At 39.3% G+C, this 7,247-nt stretch overlaps 1 long non-coding RNA gene across 3 annotated transcripts; it reads left to right on the top strand.

Annotated features, from left to right (window-relative positions):
- Nucleotides 1-857: 857 nt before the first annotated feature.
- LOC148021108 (uncharacterized) lies at nt 858-5,458 on the top strand. Of its 3 annotated transcripts, none has more exons than XR_015694535.1 (4): nt 858-1,109; nt 1,281-1,392; nt 4,384-4,554; nt 4,940-5,458. It is a non-coding gene; the product is annotated as an uncharacterized LOC148021108 (long non-coding RNA). The 3 variants fall into 3 exon arrangements; XR_015694536.1 differs by lacking the exon at nt 4,940-5,458 and adding an exon at nt 3,769-3,824 and having other exon boundaries at nt 4,384-4,788; XR_015694534.1 differs by lacking the exon at nt 4,940-5,458 and having other exon boundaries at nt 859-1,109; nt 4,384-4,788.
- Nucleotides 5,459-7,247: the final 1,789 nt, after the last annotated feature.

Here is a 7,247-nt window from a genome sequence, read left to right as displayed (position 1 = left end):
AGAGTTTCGATTTGCAATCATTATCACATTTGTGAAAACACATCTCTTGAGATATCGCTCAAACTAGTTTGAATCTTGCCACTTAATTTCCTGTAGATTAGACTCCATGTGAATCTTGCTACTTGATTCCATACAGATAACATGCAAGGTGAATTTTGGTATCAAAGCTAGGGTACTCTTGGTCTAGGTGCTCCAGTAAGACCCTATAATGTTTGCGAAGGCATTGCCTCTACCTTAGCTCCCTTTAGGTATTTCCACACTGGTCCAAAAATTCTTAATATGGGACGGCTTAACCTAAGTACTATTTGAGACCTCCATCCTTCGTTTTCCTATGTTGGCCTTAGCTTTTTGATTATGTACCAAATCACTACCATTCTCAATATTATTTTACTCCTTGTCAGAATCTTTGTTGTGAGCTTCCTTCACCACAACTCATGATGCTCCCTCGTCTACTAGAGGCATGCCGGTAAGTCCTTGCAATGAAGGGCATTTTTTGTAGTAATGGGCCCATTGGGCACACTGATAATAGGACCTGACGAACTTACTCCACTAAGCTTGAGGTGCAACTCACTAGCACAGGGAACATTAATGTCAATAAAGTTAGGTTTTTGCTTTGTCATATCACACAAAAGATAGATTATGTTTCGAGAAGGACTAGCCAACGGTGGTATATAGACTGGTTTGCCCATATTCAGGGGAAGGTTTGATAAGTATGCCGGTAATTGCATTTTTTTCCCCCATGATGTTTATACTAATTGTCTTGACACTCAACCTCAGAATTGTGTACCATGAAGTGACGAGAGGCAATGAATGTGATAGAGGGCCTTGGGGTGTACAATGTACTCAAAAGGGCGAGAGATCAGCTGCCTTGAATGCGCAAGGAAGCAGGTGAAGGCTTGTCATGAATGTTTTCTTCCTACCTTACTAATACCTCAGACATTTTACCATACATAGCACCATCTCCCCTGCTTCTGAATTATCATGATTTAGTCCGTAGGTAGCTATCTCGTCTCTACCCTACTCCTTCCCTTCACTCAAGCACAAGCCATGGATGGCGTCTTGAAGCGATTCTACTTGGCCGTCTACAACTGGGTCGTATTTGTTGGCTGGTAGGAATCTATTTTTTCTCGTTTTCTCAATCCATTGTCTTTCTTTACTTGGTTCGGTGTGGTCATGCTTTATTCCTGTAAATGTGCCATCTGCCATATCAAGATCGCCATTTCCTTATGAGTGGGAGGCAGGGTTTCCCATTATGACATCCGTGTCTACTCTCTCTACAGGCTTCAAGTGTTGTTTCACGCAATGCAAACGCTGAGGACATCTGGCTATGCCACCGTATGTGATGCTGTTGAGAAGCCCTTGTAGTTCGCCTAAACTACAGCGCTCTTGGAGGTTTGTAATAATTGAGTTAATTTACTGACTATTCTGGTCTAAAAGTTTCATAGCTCTTACACGCCTCAAGCTCGGAATCTACTGTAGTTGGACGATCTACCTCAATTTACTCAGCTAGGTCATTAGATACTTGACAATAATCTGAAGAAGCATGGCATTTTAGAAACAAGAGAAAGAACTTTGTTGGAAATCGTTTTATTATGATGTCTGGTGATATCAGAGTAGCTATGCATGCCACTCAGGACCAATCTTGGCTCATGAATGTAGTATTGCCCCATTGGATGCCAAGTAGTGCAAGCCAACCCCAGCCAATCGAGAGGCCGAAACAAATCTTAGTACAAACTAAGATTGTACGTGTCTCAATTGCAATTTTCAATCATAAATCTTCTTACTAATTTTGGATGGTTGTATGTAAAAATCCCCATTGGCCTTTAAAAATTGTGAGGTGGATTGAAATGTTGTCAAACAAGCAAATAGTGTCCAAAGGCATTTTTGCTTTCCTAAGTGCAACACTAGGAATCTTGTGTGTCTCTTATATAGTATGTGGGTGCATTTTTCTCAACAAATGGCAAGTGGGTCGAGCACAGTTATAGAGAGTTGCTGACAAAGCTAGGTGTGAAGGGAAAGTTGAATAATAGTTGTAGGAACCGAGGGATGAAAATGATGGCTGAGACTAGGGAACATTAATTGTTGCAGTGACATGGGCTGGCAGAGAATGCTATGAGAATTTACGTGGTGGTAGAATAGGCTATGCATCTAGATGGTGACAAAAATGAGCTGAGCATATTGGAGTTTTTCACAAACAAAGGCATGAAGGAAGCTTGAAGTTAGCATGTGGCTCATGTCTGATAAAGGAGTTTGGTTGTTGCACAATAGTCGTGTCATGGTTTTGAAGAAGCTTCATATAGTCTAGATCCAAGGAGATGGAGTGATGGCCATCCTAGTGGTAGTGGGATACTCCCCTACTTGAAATGCCTTGAAATGTTAGCTCTGCGGTCTAAGGGTCCCAAGGTGGTTGTCCTTTGTCATCGATGTGAGCAATGCATGTATTAATGTTGATACTTGTCTTCTTACATGTGAAAGCCTTACATTGTGATCTATGCTTCCATAGCAATCCTGCTCTTAAAATTAGCTTCAAAAATCTAAAAACAATATTTTCAATTTTCTAGAAATGAATGTTGGCTTTGAGATAGGCTTGCAATAGACATGTTGTAAGGGGATACACAAGATAAGTTTATCTTCCAAAGGGTTGCCTTATCCATGCTAATATAAACGTTGTATTCACCATAGGGCTTACATAGGTGCCTACACCTTAGATGACCTCAGTTATGCAGGAATTTGCTTTTCAGATTTGGATGGCTCATTTTCTTTTCCAAGTGTTGCAACATTTTGTCCTAATAATCCTTGCATGTCTCAAATTTAGCTAGTCATGCTAAAGGTTGTTACATGCAACTATGTAGTGGACAAACTTGAGTCATGTATGAATCTGCTTTTTAGATTTGGATGACACATGCACTTTGCCAAGTGTTGAGACGTTTTGTCCCTATAATCTTTCCATGTCTCGAATTTAGTTAGTCATGTTAAGGGTGGTCACATGCAACTATGTAATAGACAAAATTGATGAAGCCCTATTGGGTCATCCCTGAATGAGTTTAGTGAAACAAATTGAGGTTTATGTGATCACCTTGAATTACAAAAGCAAACAAATAAAATACCTAACTTACAAAATTCTATCTATGAAACGCTCAAATGTCACATGCTCCCAACAATTAGCAGAGATAAGGTGTGCTTGTGATACCAAAACTCCTTGCACATTGATATACTTAATTGTTGTTGTACAAAAAGGCTTCTCTTGATAGGTTTGGTGATCCTCCCTTGCTTGCAAAGATCAAATGTGTTGTCAAGGGTTGGCATCCCTTAGTAGGGTTGAATGCATGGGGTACGCCCTTCTTGGTCCTTTTGTAGCTTGTGGATGGAAGTTGCATCCATGTTATCAGAGCTTCTTGTCAAAATGGCTTCTCATAGGTTTGGTGACCCTCCCTTACTTGTAAATATCAAATGTATTTGTCGATGGTTAGAGTCTCTCAGCAAGGTCTAACAAATGGGGCATGCCCTTTTTGGCCCATTTTGAAAGCTTGTTGATAGATGTTGCCTCCATGTTTGTAGAAGCTTCTTCTTAGAATGGCTTTTCTTTTTGTCCTTGGTTAACCTCAGAGCCAAAATGATATTTGTTGGGAGCAAGACAATGAAGAGGGTGCTGAATGAGGAGCATCATTTGTGCTAATATGCACAAGAGGCACTTTTTTTGTGTGCTAATACATTAGTAAGGTTTCTCTTCAATCACTATTCTTACATCAAATTTTTTGGTTTTTCCAGCTGTTGTATATGCCAATCATAGTTCCTTTGTTTGGGATACTCAGAACTTTTCGAAGGTCAGGACCTCTCTTCTAGCATTGTTCATGCCTATGCTTCTTAGAAGTTGTTAAGTTCTCTATTAAGTGGAAGATTAATGGTATCTGTAGCCTCTTTAATATTGTCTCTTTTGTGACCTTGGGAGGGTTTGTAGTGCTATTAAAGAACTTGTAAGAAACAACTTAAAAATGCTTGGGACTGCATAGGACATATTTGAATGCATTGCATATATTCTCTTTGTCATAGGCTAGCTTTGGCGTGAGACATAACATGTATCACTTCTCTATTGCTGAAGTATTTTTGAAAAAATGTCATGTCAGTTATGCATCATAGTTCAAAATAATGATAGTGACAGGTTGTGCATTGGTGGTTACAAATTGCTATAATAATTGAAAGTTTAGGCATGTAGTTGTGGCTTGAGTTTTTGATACATTGATTTTGGCATATGTTTACAGATTGTGAGGTGCCAGGCATTTCTTCCTCATAGTGTTTGCATGTGGGACATAACTAGTCTTTCAATGCATAAGAAAACCATAAGCACGGGGCTTTAGTTGAGTATTGAATTTGCTTGTTTTCAAGGGGGCTCAGATGATCAAGGAGCATTTGCTACGTGCTCAGCAGATGGGAGTATCAGACGATGGTGTCTTGATTTGAAACATATTGGAGAAGGGGCCTTATGTGAAACAAAGGAAATGACTGTGAAACACGGCAATGCTTATGACAAAAGACTATCAATAGTCTTCTATATAGGTAGTGGTTTTATTTTCAGATAATCAATATTTACTGTTTTGGAGTTCTTATGGGGTAACACATTGTTCTTTTTTCTTGAGACACTTATCTGAAGTTAGTGCTAAATGTGGCACATGAAATGTGGTAACTAAATGGACTTAGTACAAAATTTACACACTCATAGCTACACTAAATTAGTAAGATGCCAATGCATACTTTATCAATCTCCTCTTTGATGTGAACAGTCTTGTAATAAAGCCAAAAAAAGAACCCTTGTAATATTTTTTGTGCAAAGCATTTTGTTGTTCAATGGAGTTTTTCCAAAATGCTTAGATTGAGCAGTAAGAGCACTGAACTATGTGTATGGTATTTGGATGTTGGTGTGCATGGTACACAAATTTTATAGAGACTAGGTCCAGAAGGTTATAAGCTCTACTCTGAACCTCAAATAGTCACGCTTCTTGAAACTATTCATCCTAGCAAGTTCAGAGCAAGGAAAAGATTCACAATTGAGCTTGGTGGGACATTAGTCAAGAATCATCATACACCGTAGAGCTCTCTGGACTCCCAACGTATTGGGACTTCTTGTTTAAGTCCAAAAGCTTTGGAGAGGTATGTTGTCTCATTGGGCCTTTCTATTTTCATTTTCATTTAAGTTTAAATACTTTTTAAAAAAAAGTTAAGATGTTTGGTTACTTTGGCAGAAAAGATACATTTTGGAAAAGAAGTCAGACCCTATAGGGTATCGATTATTCAAATTAGGCCTCTCATAGTTGTAAATAGGGTGTTGGACTACATAGTTCACCCACACATTTCTTATTACAAAATTTTCTATATAAGACTTGTTATTGTATACCTATACTCCTTGCATAGAGGGGATTGATATATTTGACTAGAGCTAGAAAGCTCCCTAATTGGAGCTCTCATTGGAGAGTTACAGCCACTTTTGTGTGCAGTGGTCCTGCAGGACAGGTTGTAGTTCCCTTCTGTATAGCCACATAAATTTATTCACAGTCAATTTTGAATATTTTTTGTCATAAATTTTTTTACATAGGCTCATAGATGGCACTCTCCCCTCCGTTTTGAATCAAAAAGTTCCCCGATTGGATCTCCTTAGCCAAAGTTATCTCAGATTTTGTGACTAGGGGTTTGTGTGGACTACACCTTCAATGGCAAGGGACAAGGATAAAAGAAAGATTAGTGACTCAAGAATTTAGAGCTTTGCTCCATCCTTCACAATGGCTTCATGCAAGGGATGCATAAAGGCATAAGGACTTGATGGATAAAATGCGCCAACAAAGAGACAATAGTATTTGCAAAAACAAATCAGTCCTGGCTCATAGTTCCAGTTCCTTTTCTCACTTTTGGCATCCCCAAATGAATGCATTGAAGGCTACTCTACGGAAACAAGAAGCTCTTTGAGCTGCGAGCCACAACCAAATAATTGAGCAACACAATCAGTTCATATCTAAGATGGAATGAGTGATCTCAACCATCTCAAACACCAACAAACAAACCAGGGCAATCAATGACAAACTTGCAGCCCTTACGACTCAAGTTGCTCAAATGGCTACAATTAAAAGGATAGATCAACATGATTATGAGCAGCAACATGGGCATTCTCATTGAAATTACGAGTACCATGATCACTGGCATGGTTTGGATGTGCAAAGACAGTAGCATCATGTGCCTACTTATGGTCAACATGTATATGATGATTGTGCATATTTTGAGCAGTACTATGCATGTGATGACTATGTATGTTCTTATGAGCTACATTTTGCTCACTTACATGGACAACCATCTAGACAACCTTATGTACATGGGCAACATCATGCAAATGTAGATGAGTATGTACATGGGAAGCAACATCATTATAAGCAATGGAGTGATCGATATCATCAATCGCTTGATCATTACTATGAGTAGTATGCACATCCTTATGAGCAACATAATGCTTCTCACGAACAATGCCATGATGAGAGCATCTCACTGGAGCTTCATGAGAAGGTGTCCCATCAGCCTAGGGCCCTTAACTTGAAATGCCCAGTAGTAGCCACGCATGTGGGACTCATGGACATGAAATGCCTAGGGGTTGATACATTGAATGTTGTAGTGATTGCAACATCGTCTGCTCCAATTCTACTTGGCACAATGGTTCCCAATGAGTTTATGGACAAGTTAATGCATGCTACCTTCTGGGTTAGTGAGGATCTTGTGCTACTATCAGTGCTTGAAGATGACACCATGAATTACTTCTATGATACAACAGATGCATTGGATCACAATTATCCTTTTGATTGTGATGGTAGTACGGTGACCCATGCTTGTATGGATGACCCTTATGCTCTTGATGCTTATTATGTAGGTTATCAATTTTATCCCATGAAATGGAATGGTCTTAGAAAAGCCCTATACCAACCAACATGTCACAGTGATGTTCTCCCCCTACTTCAAGGGTGGAATTTTGACTGAGGACTAGCTAAATTTGCCCTAGTCTGCACTGCAGACAACTTGTAGACAGCACACTATTTTAGAACAATTTTTACATTGCATTAATGATGGTCGAGTATCACCTATATGGGCTGAAATTACACTTCATGAGCTTCACTTTGACATGTCATACGCCTCAATCGAAGCTTCCATAGGAAATTATGACCGGTTTTCTCTAGCAAGCTTGTTCTAGACAGCATGGTGTCCACTATTTGTTAACC

This window comes from Lygodium microphyllum, chromosome 18, assembly GCF_053477565.2.
Source record: "Lygodium microphyllum isolate KBCC chromosome 18, Lygodium_microphyllum_v1.1.10, whole genome shotgun sequence".
Lineage (NCBI taxonomy): Eukaryota > Viridiplantae > Streptophyta > Polypodiopsida > Schizaeales > Lygodiaceae > Lygodium > Lygodium microphyllum.
Note: the sequence above shows the minus strand (reverse complement) of the source record. Positions and strands in the feature narration are given on the sequence as shown.